Raw genomic sequence first — 18,994 nt, 5'->3', positions numbered from 1 at the left:
GCACGGGAGCCGAGGTAAACAGAGCTCTCAGGTGACCAAAAGCCCTGTCCGCCTCAGCCGACAACTGCAAACATACCGGTCCCCCCTTCAGCAGTGAGGTAATAGGAGCCTCTACCTGACCAAAACCTCCGGTAGTAGATTGCTAACCCTAGAAACCGCTGCACCTCCTTTACCATGGTGGGAGTCGGCCAATTACGCACGGCTGGAATGCGGTCACGCTCCATCTCCACCCCTGAGGTGGAAATGCGGTACCCAAGGAAGGAGATGGACTGTTGGGAGAACAGACATTTCTCAGCCTTGACGTACAGGTCATGCTCCAACAGTCGACCAAGCACCCTGCGCACCAGGGACACATGCTCGGCGCGTGTAGCGGAGTATATCAGAATGTCTTCAAAATATACACCACTACACCCTGCCCGTGCAGGTCCCTGAAAATCTCGTATACAAAGGCTTGGAAGACTGATGGAGCATTCATCAACCCATACGGCATGACGAGGTACTCATAATGCCCTGAGGTCGTACTGAACGCCGTCTTCCACTCGTCTCCCTCCCTGATACGCACCAGGTTGTAAGCACTCCTGAGATCCAGTTTGGTGAAGAAGCGCGCCCTGTGCATTGACTCAATCGCCGTGGCGATAAGAGGGAGCGGGTAACTGTACCTCACCGTGATCTGATTTAGGCCTCGGTAGTCAATACACGGGCGCAGACCTCCCTCCTCCTTCTTCACAAAAAAGAAACTCGAGGAGGCGGGTGAAGTGGAGGACCGAATGTACCCCTGACGCAGGGATTCGGAGACATATGTTTCCATAGCCGCCGTCTCCTCTTGCGACAGGGGATACACGTGACTCCTGGGAAGTGCCATAGTAGCACCAACGGAAACCCCTAAACACCTCCCTGAGCACTCTCGCGACCACCCCGTGAGAGCCCTCTGTTGCCATGAGATGGTGGGGTTATGATGAGCTAACCAGGGAACGCCTAGTACCACGAGAAACGCAGGAGAGTCAATGAGGAAGAGACTGATTCTCTCCTCATGACTCCCCTGTGTCACCATGCCCAGGGGGATGGTAGCTTCCCCAATTACCCCGGACCCTAATGGTCGACTGTCCAGAGCGTGAACTGGGAAAGGCCTAACTACTGGAACAATAGGGTTCCCTAACCTATGGGCGAATGCTCTGTCGATAAATTTCCCAGCCGCTCCTGAATCGACAAGCGCCTTATGCTGGGAATGCGGGGAAAACTCAGGAAAGTAAACATTACATTTACATTTACATGCACAAACAGGTGTACAACAGAGGGCTCTGGATGAGTGTGGTGCATGCTCACCTGGGGCGACGCCAGAGTGCCCTGCCTGCTGCCTCGACCCCTAGAGGAATCAACCCGGCATCGACCAGCAGTGTGACCTCTGCGGCCACAGATGGTATACGTGAAAGCCCCTCCTCCGGTCTCCCTGAACGCAGCACCTCCCAGCTAGGCACCGGAGCTGGAAGAGGGAATCGACAGAGCCCTCTCTGGACGTCCGCGGGTGACCAGCAGGTTATCCAACCGAATGGACAGGTCCACCAGCTGGTCGAAGATGAGGGTGGTATCCCTGCAGGCCAACTCCCGAAGACTGCCCGGAAGCGGCGGGTGAACACCGTGAAGTCGTCCAACGCCGTATCTCCTTCTCCCCACACGGCGTTAGCCCACTCCAGAGCTCTCCCTGAGAGGCACGAGACGAGGGCAGATACCCTCTCCCTTCCCGAGGGAGCCGGGTAAACGGTGTCCAGGTATAGGTCCAGCTGTAGCAGGAACCCCTGGCACCGTCCCATCATCCTCCCCGGGAAGGGTGAGACGCATCCCACTGGGACCGGGTACAGGAGGGACGAGTAGTGGCAACCCGGGTTGTGCTGGTGGAGGTGCTGGAAGGACTCCCTGTCTCTCCAAGCAGTCCATGATCTGGACGACGCGGTCCATCGCGATGCCGAGATGTTGTATCAGCACCGTGTGTTCTCTGACGCGCTCCTCCACTTCTATACCCGGGGTACCTGCTCCTGCTGACTCCATGGTGTGGTGTGGAATTCTGTAAGGGGTGCGTAACTGGTGGCAGTGAAGTCAGACGCAGGAGAGCATAACGAGGTAATAGCCGGAGCAGTTTAATTCAAAACCAACGGCATACAGAAAATAACCATCATGGGTACAAAACCCGACACGCACCAGTAACCAATGTGCACAAGCACTTACAAACAAACACAAAGACATGGGGGAACAGAGGGTTAAATAGACAACACTAAATGATGGAAATGAGAACCAGGTGTGTAGGAAAACAAGACAAAACAAATGGAAAATGAAAAGTGGATCGACGATGGCTAGAAGACCGATAACGCCTACTGCCAAGCGTCGCCCGAACAAGGAGAGGAACCGACTTCGGTGGAAGTCGTGACACCTGTCACCATGAAGATGGACCCTGAGGGCTAGTACAACCATAAATTACTTGGAAATAATTGGTTTACAGTGAGTAAATACTGCCACATTATATTATCTGCCTGGTTGTTAAGTTGAACAGTTTAGATCCTTATGTATTGAATCCAGACCAATAGAAATGTGTCCTGGCAGCTGTGCTGGCTGCTTCAGACTCCACAGCTCTGGAATGGGGTCCGTCAGGATGTGGGATGACTCAGTGCCCCAACCACTGTTACCAAAATGTATGTTAACAGATGTGAATTGGATCTAGTTGTGAGATGGTTCATGGCTCTGCATTGCGCGTCACAGTCCCAGCAGCCTCGTGAATTGTATTGATCACAGCTGATGTGGGTTTTGCCAGCCTGTTGTTGCACTGCACAATGTTCACTGGGCTGACAGCTGCTTCCTTCTCGCTCTCTACTGTAGTGCTCTCTCTTTTGCTCTTTTGCTTTCTACCTCCGTCTCGCTCCTCTCACAGCACCTTCTGTTCTGCAGTACATCAGTCTGTTAACCACGTGTTCCATACAGAGGATTCAGGCAAGTAGTAGAAAGCATAATTCAATTTACTATGGGTGCTGCAGATGCCTATCTGTTCATGCAATCATAAAATAATAATTGTTCTATCATAGTCATTGGCTTGTGGTTTTATAATTCCCCATTTCTAGTAGACAGAGCTCCTGGATGTTGAGAACATATCAGGAAAATATGCAAAACTTTCTAAAGTGAGTACCATTGTCTAAGAGGTGTACAGCTTCCACTGCTGCGTGATCAAATCAAATCAAATTGATTTATATAGCCCTTCCTACATCAGCTGATATCTCAAAGTGCTGTACAGAAACCCAGCCTAAAACCCCAAACAGCAAGCAATGCAGGTGTAGAAGCACGGTGGCTAGGAAAAACTAGAAAGGCCAAAACCTAGGAAGAAACCTAGAGAGGAACCAGGCTATGAGGGGTGGCTAGTCCTCTTCTGGCAGTGCCGGGTGGAGATTATAACAGAACATGGCCAAGATGTTCAAATGTTCATAAATGACCAGCATGGTCAAATAATAATAATCACAGTAGTTGTCGAGGGTGCAACAAGTCAGAACCTCAGGAGTAAATGTCAGTTGGCTTTTCATAGCCGATCATTGAGAGTATCTCTACCGCTCCTGCTGTCTCTAGAGAGTTGAAAACAGCAGGTCTGGGACAGGTAGCACATCCGGTGAACAGGTCAGGGTTCCATAGCCGCAGGCAGAACAGTTGAAACTGGAGCAGCAGCACGGCCAGGTGGACTGGGGACAGCAAGGAGTCATCATGCCAGGTAGTCCTGAGGCATGGTCCTAGGGCTCAGGTCCTACGAGAGAGAGAAAGAAAGAAAGAGAGAAAGAGAGAATTAGAGAGAGCATACTTAAATTCACACAGGACACCGGATAAGACAGGAGAAGTACTCCAGATATAACAGACTGACCCTAGCCCCCCGACACATAAACTACTGCAGCACAAACACTTGATCTGTTGAAGATATAGTAGATCCCCAGTTCCTCTGCTGAGCTGCTGCTCTCATCTTTCTCTGCTCTTGTCTGGAGTTTTCTTGCAGTGATTTGCCTGTCTGGTCAGGCTTGAGCTCCCAGGCGTCCTGTGTATGGAAAACAGACACCAGGACGTAGCAGGCCTCATTTCCCCCTCTACAAATATACATGGAGAAGTAGAGGATAGTAGAGGATGACAGGGAATACAAGAGAAAGTGTCAAATAATGTACTTTTTTTACTGTGTGAAAGAAAGAGAGCATAAAAACACAAACGAAATGCTTTGCCTACACAATAATCATCATTGTGATAACATGGGAACATAGGAATTACTTTTGGTCACTCATCTTTGTTTTATTAATGTCTGTCCGTTCTCATCAACAGCACCCTAAAGTCAGGAATGTGTTCAACCTGAATTTTCCAAACAGCGACCATCTAGTAAAAACCCTGACTGTTGTCACAGGCCCTGACATGGTGAATTTGACTTACCACAGCTTCTTTGCTAACAAGGAGAATGTGATACAGGTAATACACATCACAATCCTTAAGTCATTACATATTTTCATCACAGCAACATGACATAACCAGAGCTCATACTGCACATACTGTATGTAGCATAACTTCAAATCATTAAGTGTCATAAACATGCTTCAATAGGTATGTAAACGTCTAGAGTACATTTGCTTATCAGCATCACCTAACCACCAACATTTGTTTATATTAGTTGCCAGATTCCAAACTGGCTCTGCAGCACTAACCTTGCCTCAGGTCAACCACTAATATGAGCCTTCATTTCCACCACAAAGCAGCCTCTGTCCTTGCACTCTTTATGAGTTTACGACTACAATATCCAGTTTTAATGAACTCCAATGAAAATAACAATTGGTTCTCTTCCTGAGGCACTGTGACTGATCATTTCTATGCCCTCTAGTGGTCAAAAACGAAACAGTTATTATCATGACAAGTAGTAAATCCAGACAGCAATTTCATGCGGTTGTGGTCTGATGTTATAGAACTGGGCTGCTGATATCCTGTCCATTGCTTRCAACCCATCGAGGATCAACGCATTCAGATATGTCTTCATGGCGAAAATGTGAGTGGACAAGGACCGGTCTCTCTTTATGTTGAATGTAAAAAATGTAATGTAAAAAAATTATGATCCTCTCCCTCCTAGGTATGTCCGCATCTCCCTTCAGGATGTAAGATCCCTGTCAAAATCTGAGTCACAGACAATTTTGTTGAATTTGTTGAACAACTCCCACAACAGTTCAACATATTCAATCAATTTAAACTAGATTCATGTGTTGTCTTTATTTTCATCTTCAGTATTTACAAGATGTTTCTAGCCGATAAGAGGGTGGAGAGTGCCCTGGCTTCAGCACACCTCCCCACAATTCTGAGTTTTGCATCTGTATAGGGCGGCAGGTAGCCTTGTGCTTAAGAGCATTGGGCTGTAACAGAAATGTTGCTGGTTTGAATCCCCGAGCAGACTAGGTGAAAAATATGTGCTCTGAACAAGGCACTTAACCCTAGTTGTTCTGGAGAAGAGCGTCTACTAAATGACAAACACATATAGTTTCAGTACTTATAGTCCTTTCTGAATGTCTGTCATGAATTATTTCCAGTGGAATGTAATAATGTTAGAGGTAAATTGTGTGTTCTCTCAGGGTTTGGCGTGGTCAACAAGAAGCAGCGTGACCCCCGCCTCACTGAAGAGCTCTTCTCCCGTATCGGACCTGACCAGTTGAAGGCCCTCATCGAAAAGTATGAGCCCTGCTCCTCCAACGCCAACAGAGGAGAGATACACATAGATGCAGTCTGATTACTACATACAGGACAGGAGAACTAACCGATCATCATTGACTGCACTTTATTCCCAATCATTACTGTATTTTCAATCCAGTGTTTTATAGAAGAGAGATGTGTAACACTGCTATAATGTGCATGTGTCTTATTCTACAGGTCAGCTGTTCTATCTGACATCTGTGGTAATACTGGACAAACTGGCCAAGTGTCAGGACATGAGCCAACCGCTGCCACATTGCCTAATCAAGTCCAACACATACCAGACAGGTCAGACGAGAACTGCCTTTAGACCTGATATCACACATTTGAACACGGCTATGGTAAACAAGGTTTATGAAAGTCTACTCAGAGCTATAAAAATGGAAAGGCATTTTCTTGTCAGTAAATGTGAGCACAGAGCTAGTAATAGAAGCAATAGAAAGTCTATGGATTAATGATAATTTATACAATCCTTTGTGTTATTTCATTAATTAAAATGACTGGAAATCGTACAGACGGTTGCTTATGCCTTTGAGTGTAATGGAACATATTTCCCTGTGATCCCTCCACAGTGGGTCAGTTTTCCGGCGTGTCGTCTCCGGAGATGTACCGCCAGTGTCTGCTGGCTGGCTGCCGTTGCCTGGAGCTGGACTGCTGGAAGGGAAAACCACCATCACCCACGGATTCACCATGACAACCGAGATCCTGTTCAAGGTCAGGTGTCAGTCAGTCCTCATCTCTCAGTGCCAGGCAGTACAGTAGTAAACAAATTATTCACCCATTTTCAACGGAATATGCAACCTATGTTGGGGGATTCTAGCCTTAGTCCTAACACTTACCCCAATGCTATATTGGACTGTAACGGGTGTCGTCGTCTGAAGAGGAAGAATCGGACCAAAGCACAGCATGGTAAGGGTTCATGATTTTTATTTAAACTGAACACTAGAACAAAATAACAAAGTGCAAACCGAAACAGTCCTGTCAGGTGCAGAAAACACTAAACAGAAAATAACTACCCACAAAAAACGGGTGGGAAAAGGCTTCCTAAGTAATGTTCCCAATCAGAGACAACGATAGACAGCTGTCCCTGATTGAGAACCACTCCCGGCCAAAACAAAGAAATACAAAACATAGAAAAATGAACATAGAATGCCCACCCAAATCACACCCTGACCAAACTAAAATAGAGACATAAAAAGCTCTATAAGGTCAGGGCGTGACATGGACCTTAATGCTAGAGAATAGTCCTATTGATCCGATATGGTGTGTGCCAACAAAAACAAAGCATCTAACTAATGTAGACCATTGACCAATTGTCGACCCCTCTTGTAGTCCCCATAAACACATCCCTCATTCATTAAGACTCACAGACAACAGAGATAGAGTGTTACTAATGATAGAGACTGTTACAACCGTAGTCCAGACCCCAGTGCCTACAGAAACAGTGTACCAGGAAGTGGCCCCTGCTTTACATCTCACAGTGACAGCTTCCTTTGTGGCTCTGCCAGCAGGTGTCCATTGAGACACAATACAGAGTGTCATATTGGGCCTGGGCACTGGAGCATGCGTGCAGCACAGCAGCCTCTCCACTCCACACTACACCACACCACACATCCCATGGCCCCTTCACTCAACACTGCCATTTAAGGGCACCCAGAGCTCCGCTATAACTGGTAAACAGACCAAACCAAACGCCTCAGCATAGTTTACTGTCACACACTGATTTCCTCCAGTGAACGTTATTTATAATAAGGATTACATGGAGAAAATCGGAACTCTTTGAATTGAAAATGGATGGCCCTCCCTTCAGCAAAATATATTTGTAAAAAACAGGTGATTGGTGATCCCTTATACCCAAAATAATAATTAAAAGATAAAGTGGATACAGAGAACATGTCTCTTCATTCTGTAAGCATTACATGGCAACGCAGGAATTTTGATAGCGGGCCATAAACATATTATGCAAATCGACGTTATTTTACATATATTAGCAGAATATTTTTTTATACCACACAAATCACTGAAATTTCAGGCTAAGAATGGACAGAGAGATAGGCCTATGTGTTCATCTTATCATATTTCTCCAGTGCCAGTGTGTCTTGTTTGCAATGAATCTGTCACGCCTGCTCCCGCTCTTCCCTCCTGGCGCTCGAAGGGCGCAAGGCTCCCCAGTATTACGCACTCCTGCCACCATCATTACGCACACCTGCCTTCCCCCGTCATGCTCATCAGCGATTATTAGACTCACCTGGACTCAATCACCTCTGTCATTACCTCAAATCAAATCAAATCAATCAAATTTTATTTGTCAAATACACATGGTTAGCAGATGTTAATGCGAGTGTAGCGAAATGCTTGTGCTTCTAGTTCCGACAATGCAGTAATAACCAACGAGTAATCTAACCTAACAATTTCACAACAACTACCTTATACACACAAGTGTAAAGGGATGAAGAATATGTACATAAAGATACATGAATGAGTGATGGTACAGAACGGCATAGGCAAGATGCAGTAGATGGTATAGAGTACAGTATATACATATGAGATGAGTAATGTAGGGTATGTAAACATATAAAAGTGGCATTGTACAAAGTGGCTAGTGATACATGTATTACATAAAGATGGCAAGATGCAGTAGATGGTATAGAGTACAGTATATACATATGAGATGAGTAATGTAGGGTATGTAAACATTATATTAAGTGGCATTGGTTAAAGTGGCTAGTGATACATTTTTTACATCAATTTTTCCATTATTAAAGTGGCTGGAGATGAGTCAGTATGTTGGCAGCAGCCACTCAATGTTAGTGGTGGCTGTTTAACAGTCTGATGGCCTTGTGATAGAAGCTGTTTTTCAGTCTCTCGGTCCCTGCTTTGATGCACCTGTACTGACCTCGCCTTCTGGATGATAGCGGGGTGAACAGGCAGTGGCTTGGGTGGTTGTTGTCCTTGATGATCTTTATGGCCTTCCTGTGACATCGGGTGGTGTAGGTGTCCTGGAGGGCAGGTAGTTTGCCCCCGGTGATGCGTTGTGCAGACCTCACTACCCTCTGGAGAGCCTTCCGGTTGTCGGCGGAGCAGTTGCCGTACCAGGCGGTGATACAGCCCGACAGGATGCTCTCGATTGTGCATCTGTAGAAGTTTGTGAGTGCTTTTGGTGACAAGACTAATTTCTTCAGCCTCCTGGAGGTTGAAGAGGCGCTGCTGCGCCTTCTTCACCACGCTGTCTGTGTGGGTGGACCAATTCAGTTTGTCCGTGATGTGTACGCCGAGGAACTTAAAACTTACTACCCTCTCCACTACTGTCCCGTCGATGTGGATAGGGGGGTGCTCCCTCTGCTGTTTCCTGAAGTCTACGATCATCTCCTTTGTTTTGTTGACGTTGAGTGTGAGGTTATTTTCCTGACACCACACTCTGAGGGCCCTCACCTCCTCCCTGTAAGCCGCCTCGTCGTTGTTGGTAATCAAGCCTACCACTGTTGTGTCGTCTGCAAACTTGATGATTGAGTTGGAGGCGTGCATGGCCACGCAGTCGTGGGTGAACAGGGAGTACAGGAGAGGGCTCAGAACACACCCTTGTAGTGCCCGAGTGTTGAGGATCAGCTGGGTGAAAGATGTTGTTACCTACCCTCACCACCTGGGGGCGGCCCGTCAGGAAGTCCAGTACCCAGTTGCACAGGGAGGGGTCGAGACCCAGGGTCTCGAGCTTGATGACGAGTTTGGAGGGTACTATGGTGTTAAATGCTGAGCTGTAGTCGATGAACAGCACATAGGTATTCCTCTTGTCCAGATGGGTTAGGGCAGTGTGCAGTGTGGTTGCGATTGCGTTGTCTGTGGACCTATTGGGGCGGTAAGCAAATTGGAGTGTGTCTAGGGTGTCAGGTAGGGTGGAGGTGATATGGTCCTTGACGAGTCTCTCAAAGCACTTCATGATGACGGAAGTGAGTGCTACGGGGCGGTAGTCGTTTAGCTGGGAACAGGAACAATGGCGGCCCTCTTGAAGCATGTGGGAACAGCAGACTGGGTTAAGGATTGATTGAATATGTCCGTAAACACACCAGCCAGCTGGTCTCCGCATGCTCTGAGGGCATGGCTGGGGATGCCATCTGGGCCTGCAGCCTTGCGAGGGTTAACACGTTTAAATGTTTTACTCATGTCGGCTGCAGTGAAGGAGAGTCCGCAGGTTTTGGTAGCGGGCCGTGTCAGTGGCACTGTATTGTCCTCAAAGCGAGCAAAGAAGTTGTTTAGTCTGTCTGGGAGCAAGACATCCTGGTCCGCGATGGGGCTGGTTTTCTTTTTGTAATCCGTGATTGACTGTAGACCCTGCCACATACCTCTTGTTTCTGAGCCGTTGAATTGCGCCTCTACTTTGTCTCTATACTGATGCTTAGCTTGTTTGATTGCCTTGCAGAAGGAATAGCTACACGATTTGTATTCGGTCATGTTTCCGGTCACCTTGCCCTGGTTAAAAGCATTGGTTCGCGCTTTCAGTTTTGCGCGAATGCTGCCATCAATCCACAGTTTCTGGTTTGGGCATGTTTTAATAGTTGCTGTGGGTACGACATCGCCGATGCACTTGCTAATAAACTCGCTCACCGAATCAGCGTATTCATCAATGTTGTTGTTTGACGCAATGCGGAACATATCCCAATCAACATGATCGAAGCAATCTTGAAGCGTGGAACCTCCCCTATATCTGTCTGTTCCCCCGCTCTGTTCCCCGCTTCAGCATTGATTGTCATATGTTCTTATATACCCGTGTGCTGATGCTGTTCCTGTCTTGTTCCATGTCTGTTTCCGATTAAATGTTTGACTCCCCGTACTTGCTTCCCGACTCTCAGGGCACTCGTTACAGAAACTGTCCCTGTTTGCAATGAGAGAAGGTCACAAGTGTTTCCTTATAAGCTGTCTGTGTTTTAAAATCTTCTATTGCACAGAAAGTGAATAGCTTAATCAATTGATAGTGAACAGAATTAGATTACTTCCCAAGCAAAGTAAATGTTTTGTCTCCCAGGCTATAGGTTGTAGCTCAGCCTCTGAATGTCAAAGAAACAAAATAATGATATCCTCATATGCATTGGAGTCACATTTTTCCCCGGTATTTTACAGCTTGTTTTTAGCATTGTTGACCAAAGTGCTGTTATAGATCACTTTATATAATCGGATCTGTTTTATTTTTCTCAAAATCTTAAGTTTACAAGGGGTAGGCCTGTGCTTTTTGCCATTTTCTTTATAAAAAGGTTGGCCTATGGCATACCCTCTCATACCCCCTCAATTTGAGTCTTGGTTTTAACTGAACAGCCCTTCACTGGCAAGGAAGTTGTCACGCCCTGACCTTAGAGAGCCTTTTTATTTCTCTATTTGGTTAGGTCGGGGTGTGATTTGGGTGGGCATTCTATGTTTTCTATTTTTTGTTGGCCGGGTAGGGTTCCCAATCAGAGGCAGCTGTCTATCGTTGTCTCTGATTGAGGATCATACTTAGGCAGCCTTTTTTCCCACCTTAGGTTGTGGGATCTTGAGTTTGTATAGTTACTGTGTAGCCTGCAGAACGTTACAGCTGTTTATCGTTGTCTCTGATTGGGGATCATATTTAGGTTGCCATTTCCCTTTTGGTTTTGTGGGTTCTTGTCTATGTGTAGTTGCCTGTTCAACACTCTTTGTATAGCTTCACGGTTCGTTTTGTTGTTTTGTTAGTTTTGTTCAGTGTTCATTCGTTAAATAAAGAGAATGTACGTATACCACGCTGCGCCTTGGTCTCCTCCCTGCGACGGCCGTGACAAAGGCACTACATTTGACTCTTCTTTTCAGATTAAAAACATGGTTTGACTTTAGCCATATCAAAAGCAGGGCCACTACTATCACAAACACTTATTTGTATGCTATTCATAATATGATCCCACTGGGCACAGACATTAATTCAACGTCTATTCCACGTTGGTTCAACATAATTTAATTGAAAACGACGAGGAAACAACGTTGATTCAACCAGTGTGTGTCCAGTGGGATGTGACTATTTATATAATATGATTGAGCCTGTAACCTGCATGTAGACTTTAAGGGATCATTATCTAAGCTATATTGTGTTTTCAAGGGTGAAGCAGGAGGAGAAAATGGCTAACTATTTTAAAAGCATATTTGGAGATATGCTGCCAACGGATCCTCTGGACAAGTACCCTGTGAGTGGAACTGTCTGTCAGGAACTGACAGGTGCCTTTGTCTCAGTCATATATACCTTCATAGACAAGCCAGGTCTCCCATTACTTTTTGTCTTAAAAATACTGTACCTGAGCAGTTCAGATGGTCTATGGCCACAGTTTTAAGGCTTATGAATTTAATCTAACATTGTCAGATGATTCTTAATTTCTCAGTGCAGTCATGCTTGGTTTGTGTGCTTACGAAGAAGAAATGAGGCAGAACCTTCAGCCTCCTCACCTTTTCCTGTTTCACATTACTACATTGCTAGTTGACCCGTATGGGTCTTTGTAGCCTTCTAAACTCATTGCTGTGTAAAGCCACCTTCCCTGAACAGAGTGTGTTTCCGCTTGTGTGTGTGCATGTGTGTGGGCATGCCTTGTCTCCCTCCCTGAGGTGCTGACTTGCTGCACCCTCGACAACTACTGTGATTATTATTATTTGACCATGCTGGTCATTTATGAACATTTGAACATCTTGGCCATGTTCTGTTATAATCTCCACCCGGCACAGCCAGAAGAGGACTGGCCACCCCTCATAGCCTGGTTCCTCTCTAGGTTTCTTCCTAGGTTTTGGCCTTTCTAGGGAGTTTTTCCTAGCCACCGTGCTTCTACACCTGCATTGCTTGCTGTTTGGGGTTTTAGGCTGGGTTTCTGTACAGCACTTTGAGATATCAGCTGATGTAAGAAGGGCTATATAAATCAATTTGATTTGAAGTGTGTTTTCTCCCCTGTGTGTGGGTGACTCAGCAGCTGAAGCCAGGTCTGCAGATCCCCAGTCCAGAGGAGCTCATGGGGAAGATCCTGATCAAGAACAAGAATGGCAGCCATGAGAAGCCCAGCCAGGCCAGCCCCAAGAAGACAGCAGGATCAGACCAGCCCATAGTCACAGTTAGCACTGACCAGGAGCCCAACCAGGAAGGGCCCGCTAACCCTGAGGGCCAGTGTGTGACTGGAGTGTAATACAGGACAAAAACTAAACCAAATTACATTGTATTGTGGTTGTACTGTGCTTGTTATACAGATGATGTTGCAGTCACATTTTTGTAGTGAGTGTTGAGGCTGTATGTGTCTTATGGGGGAGGTGACCATGACCGGGGAGGAGGTGACCATGATCGATGACCACGAAGAACAGCAGGAGGACGAGGACCAGGATGAGGAGAAGATGAAGAACTCTGATGAGGTGGAGAAAGATGATGGTTCTATGCCTGTTTCTATGTCACTAGATCTTTCAGACAGGAGGTTAATTTATGTATATCCTTCTATAGGGCACAGCGGGACAGGAAGTGACAGCATATGAGGAGATGTCTGTCAATTACATCCAACCCACCAAATTAATTTATTTGGATAACTCCAGAAGTGACTGGTGATTTGCTGTTAAGTTGGGGCAGGAGTTAGATGAGGGTAACTTTTGCCTCTACAGAAATAGGAATGAGAGATGCAGTTTTTCTTAAAATAATAACCTCATATGATAAAAAAATTCCTTTACTCAAAGTACATGTTATAGAACCTGTTTATCTAGTTGTTGTTGCTGACGGAAACTAATATTCTGCACGATCCCTCTGTCACTTCCGCCAAAGTCGGTCCCTCTCCTTGTTCGGGCGGCGTTCGGCGGTCGACATCACGGGCCTTCTAGCCATCGCTGATCCACTTTTCATTTTCCATTCGTTTTGTCTTTGTCTTACACACCTGGTTTCAATTCCCCAATTACTTGTTCATCATTTAACCCTCTGTTCCCCCATGTCTGTTTGTGAGTAATTGTTTGTATGTAGTACGGTCTGTTAATGTGGGCTCTCTTTTTTGTATTGCATTTGTATTGCATTTGTATATGTTGAGTAAAGTACGTTTATTTACTCATATCTGCTGTCCTGCGCCTGACTCCTCTACACCAGCTACACACAGACCTCATTACACCCTCTCATTATCCTGTGGACAGAGAAAAACAAGAGCTACCTCATCTCATCTTTTGTGGAGGCCAAAGGGGAGAATATGATATCCAAGACTGCAGTGGAGTTTGTGGGGCATCCTTTTCTCAACTGTTACTTTACCCCTGATTGAATTACCCTCAAAATACTAATAAATCATAATTATTTTCTGCCACACATTGTGAATGCAAACTCCCTTAACATGTCAATCCAGGCATAACAAGAGGCAGATGAGAATAATCTACCCTAAAGGAACCAGACTAGTCCAACTACAGCCCACAGCCCCCTGGAATGCTGGCTGCCAGATGGTGGCGCTCAACTATCAAACTATGGGTAAAGCTACTGTATAACATCTATCTGGGATTATGATTGTTTTATGGCTGATAAACTGGTGTAATAATTTATGATTGTTCCCATTATTATTATTAGTCATGATAAGGCACATTTGTAGAGTTTCTTTATTGATGTTAAGTGTTTCTTATATTCACCACCGTAGGTCAGTGTTGCACTGTTTTCAGTTGCACAATGCTCTACTGCACATGCCACAAAAATGCAGATCCATCTCGCATGAAAATGTTGTGCTGTATGCAGTAGTGAAGAAACATGAATGTGATTTTGAAAAGTTCTGAAAATATGTGTTTTTTTCTCCAGATTTCCCAATGCAGCACAATGTGTCTTTATTTGAATTCAACAGAAGAACAGACTACCTCCTCAATCATGACCTCTTCTGCGGTAGTAACAAGAAGTTTGACCCCTACTGTGACAGGATCGACACCATCGTTGACAACACACTGACCATCAAGGCACGTTATTATTATTATGTTAACTCCAATCTCAGAGAGAGCAGCAGACATCGGCACTATTCGGTATTCTTGCTTTTGTGCCAGGCATTTAAAACATCTCAGACATTTTTTTATAGGACTAACGTGTGTGAGTTCTAATGTAGTTATTGGACTGTTTAGTCATTATCAAACCACTCTGGATCATTATCCACGGTTCCACTTTGGAAGAGCTGATGCAGCTGGCTGTTTGTAACTGGGGGCTATTTTCCTCCCACTTGTTTTTCAGAGTAGCATACCCTCAGGCTTTCTCTCTCTCTGTCTCTCATCTCTCTCTTTCTGTGTGGGTGTTCATCTTGGTTGAATATGTCTGTCTGTTTTGTGATAGTCTACTGTAAGTGGACAGTCAATATGTATACAGGTCTGCTGTGTCTGCAGCTCTATTTCTTCTTGGATTTTTCTATAAATAATGGGGAAATTTGTGACATTGGGATCAAATTTCTAAATGGTTTGAAACAACAACAAAAATATTTTTATGCAGTTCCACATGTGTACTTAAAGGAATAGAGGTGAATATATTCAAAAAGCCCATAACTCCACCTATACAACATCATAGGCCTAGGACTATACATCCTTTAAGCAGGCTTTATACAGACATTTGGCAAATCAATTCAAGGTTTTTCAGGGACTTTTTCAAGCACTTAATTGTAATCTTCAAGGACCTCAATATTATACAATTGTATCATTTATATAATTGTACATATAGGGCCTAATATAGAACCCTCCCCCCAAAAAGCATGCAAAAAGTAGGCTATTACCAGTTTAAGAATAAATATGTATTTTTGGTCTTGCCAATGCATTGATATTCAAATTATTGTTACATTCTAAAATATGTGAGAATAATGTGGACATTGCCTGACTAAATAGATTGGATGCATGCATGCTGATTCTTCTGTAGCTTATGTGGCCGACACAGAGACACATAATAAACCCATGTGTCACGTTCGTCGTTTAGATGAAGAGAGAAGGACCAAGGCTCAGCGTGATAAAAATACATTCTTCTATTGATTTAACGAAACAAAGAACACTTAAACAAACTATGCAAAACAACAAACGCACGTGAAGCTATATATTAAACAAGTGCAGACACAGGCAACTTACATATAGACAATAACCCACGAAATATGGCTGCCTAAATATGGTTCCCAATCAGAGACAACGATAAACAGCTGCCTCTAATTGAGAACCAATCTAGGCAACCATAGACCTACAAACACATAGACTAGTAAACACCCCAAGAAACATACAAAACCCCTAGACAAGACAAAACACATACATCCCCCATGTCACACCCTGACCTAACCAAAATAATAAAGAAAACAAAGATAACTAAGGTCAGGGCAGAGTATCCCACCCCCAAAGGTGCGGACTCCGGCCGCAAAACCTGACACAGAAGGGGAGGGTCCGGGTGGGCCTTCTTACGGCGGCGGCTCGGGTGCGGGACGTGGACCCCACTCCACCATAGTCATTACCCGCTTTGGTGGCGCCTCTGGAGCGGGGACCCTTGCAGCGAGTCCCGGACTGAACACCATCGTAGAGGGCGCCACTGGACGGAGGGGCAGCTCCGGACTGAGTGGTAGCTCCGGACTGAGGGGCAGCTCCGGACTGAGGGGCAGCTCCGGACTGAGGGGCAGCTCCGGACTGAGGGGCAGCTCCGGACTGAGGGGCAGCTCNACTGAGGGGCAGCTCCGGACTGAGGGGCAGCTCCGGACTGAGGGGCAGCTCCGGACTGAGGGGCAGCTCCGGACTGAGGGGCAGCTCCGGACTGAAAGGCAGCTCCGGACTGAAAGGCAGCTCCGGACTGACGGGCGGCTCTGGCGGCTCCTGACTGACGGGCGGCTCTAGCGGCTCAGGACAGACGGGCGGCTCTAGCGGCTCAGGACAGACGGGCGGCTCTAAGACAAAACACATACATCCCCCATGTCACACCTTGACCTAACCAAAATAATAAAGAAAACAAAGATAACTAAGGTCAGGGCGTGACACCATGAATAGCGGTAGAATTCATCTCACCATTTGAATCTCACCATCGCCGTTTTTATGATGAGAAAGTGGCCAAAAAACAGGTTCTTTTTTTAATGGAATGATTTGTATGGAAATCCAAGTTGAAGCCAACATCAGATGTTGTCATCCTCATAATAACCGCATGTGTTTTTACCACAACAGAGTAGCGCAATACCCTTCAATTGAAGTGGTGGGAAACAAACGTAAATGCCCACATCTCTCACAAAAATGGATAAAAAATTAAATCACAGATAATTATATGGGAGCATGAGAACTTATAAATTGACTACAATAATTACAAGAACATTTCAAGCACCAAATTGAGGAAATGTTCAGATTTTCAAGGTAAGCCTATTCTAGTAGGCTGCTTAAATTTCTGAGCTCCAAATTCAAGTTCAAGTAGTCGATATAGGTTTTAAGTATCAAGGTCTTTAAGAATTTGATTTTGCAATGCATACATTATTTTAGATTTCTGTGCCCACGAAAACTGTTTCCACCCCATTACATAAAGACACAAAATGTTACCTATTTACACTGCATTTCTGAGATCTCTATACAAAAAACTGTCCGACAGCTAGATCCAGGATTCTTACAGGGTTCAAGTTCAATGACTAATTTAACTGATTCATACTTAACAACTTGCACTGTCATAAATGCAAGGACAGAAAATAAATGTTTTATGCCACACGATTGTGGACAAATCCGTCAATACAGCAACCATGATAAAGGGTTAAACGTAGGTTGTAAATCAACTCGTAAATTTTATTGAATCTAGCTATGATCCTCCCTTATATATTAAGGTAATGACATGAAAAACATGGGGAGATTATTATCAATGACTTATCAACAGTTGTAACAAGATGTCCAGTGTAGGAAATCCTCAATGTTAACCTAGTTAATAGAAAAACCCTTACCATAGGCCTACATGTGTTTCTAAAGGCATTACAGTCATTTAACTGACTTGCCTAGTTAAATAAAGATTAAAGAAACATTTTAAATAAAAACAAATCCTCAGTGTAGGCTGCTGAGGGGAGTACGGCTCATAAAAATGGCTGGAACGGAGCAAATGGAATGGCATACAAAAAAATGCTAACCATGTGTTTCATTCCGCTCCAGGCCCGTCTTCCCCAATTAAGGTACCACCAACCTCCTGTGTATCATATATATCCGTTATCATAACTCCATCATCATTCCTTACAGATCTATTTAGGCCAGTTTCTGTCAGACGAGTGTGAAGACTGGCGTGTAAGAAGTACCGGACCAAGTGGTATCCCATACCGAACACCATTAACCCAGTGTGGGACGAGGAACCATTTGTTTTTGAGAAGGTATACTCATTCAATTCGTTCAGCTATAATTTCTATAAGCTAACCATTTTGCCTTGTTGAATGCATGTAAGAAGGGTCAAGCTTGTTGTTGTGTGGACAGATCCTGCTGCCTGACATGGCCTCCCTCAGGATCGTGGTTCACGAGGAGGGCGGGAAGTTTCTGGGCCACAGGATCATTCCCACTGAGACCCTTCAGTCAGGTTTGTATGATAACATGTTACATTACCTTTCTCTTATACCTGTGAAGTAACACTGTTATTAATCTAGTAACACCACAGTATTAACATGGTGTTGTTACAGTGTTGAGTGATTACAGCTTTACTACACAGATATGAGAGCAACTTCATGTAGCGTTACCTACAGTATTTCTACATGGGTTTAAACTGCACTTCTGCCCAGTCTTCCCGACAATGAGGCTGATTGAAGTAGACCTTGAGTCAGAAGGCTTCTGCCTGTGTCTGATTGATTCATGGGGGTTTGTGCCCTGCAGGCTTCCAGCACATCTGTCTGCGCAGCGAGAGCAACATGCCGCTCACTCTGACAGCTCTCTTTGTGTACATCAAGGTCAAGGACTACATCCCTGCTGCTTTTGCAGGTACAGCGCACTTACTTTCAGTTTCTATTTTCAGAAAAGGTACAGAATAATTTGTATTCACATTTCAATTTTCACATTTCAATTCGGATGTTTGTGTAGGTAGGATAGGTAGGACACCTATAGATGGTGTTTTAAGTCATTGATTTTAAATACAATTTTCACTAGGGGACTGATTTCTTCTGTACTGTCTTGTTCTGCCTCAGATTTCAAAGATGCCTTATTCAACCCAACAAAGAATTCTGAGAAGACAACAAAGACAACAGAGGTAAATCAATTCCCAGACAGAGCTCATTGAAACACGTGAAAATGACATGTTTCACTCCTAAGGTTCTCCTTTCACAACAAAACATTTCCATAGTGAGATGTGAACAGGGCTTGG

At 44.9% G+C, this 18,994-nt stretch overlaps 1 pseudogene; it reads left to right on the top strand.

Moving 5' to 3' along the window:
* The first annotated feature begins 1,302 nt into the window (after positions 1-1,302).
* The window catches only part of LOC111969025 (1-phosphatidylinositol 4,5-bisphosphate phosphodiesterase beta-2-like), a 40,773-nt pseudogene continuing 23,081 nt past the window's right edge, over positions 1,303-18,994 (top strand).

The sequence above is a fragment of the Salvelinus sp. IW2-2015 genome, linkage group LG9, assembly GCF_002910315.2.
Source record: "Salvelinus sp. IW2-2015 linkage group LG9, ASM291031v2, whole genome shotgun sequence".
In the NCBI taxonomy this organism is placed as follows: Eukaryota; Metazoa; Chordata; class Actinopteri; order Salmoniformes; family Salmonidae; genus Salvelinus; species Salvelinus sp. IW2-2015.
The sequence above is the reverse complement of the archived record's forward strand: the minus strand, read 5'-3'. Positions and strand labels throughout refer to the sequence as shown.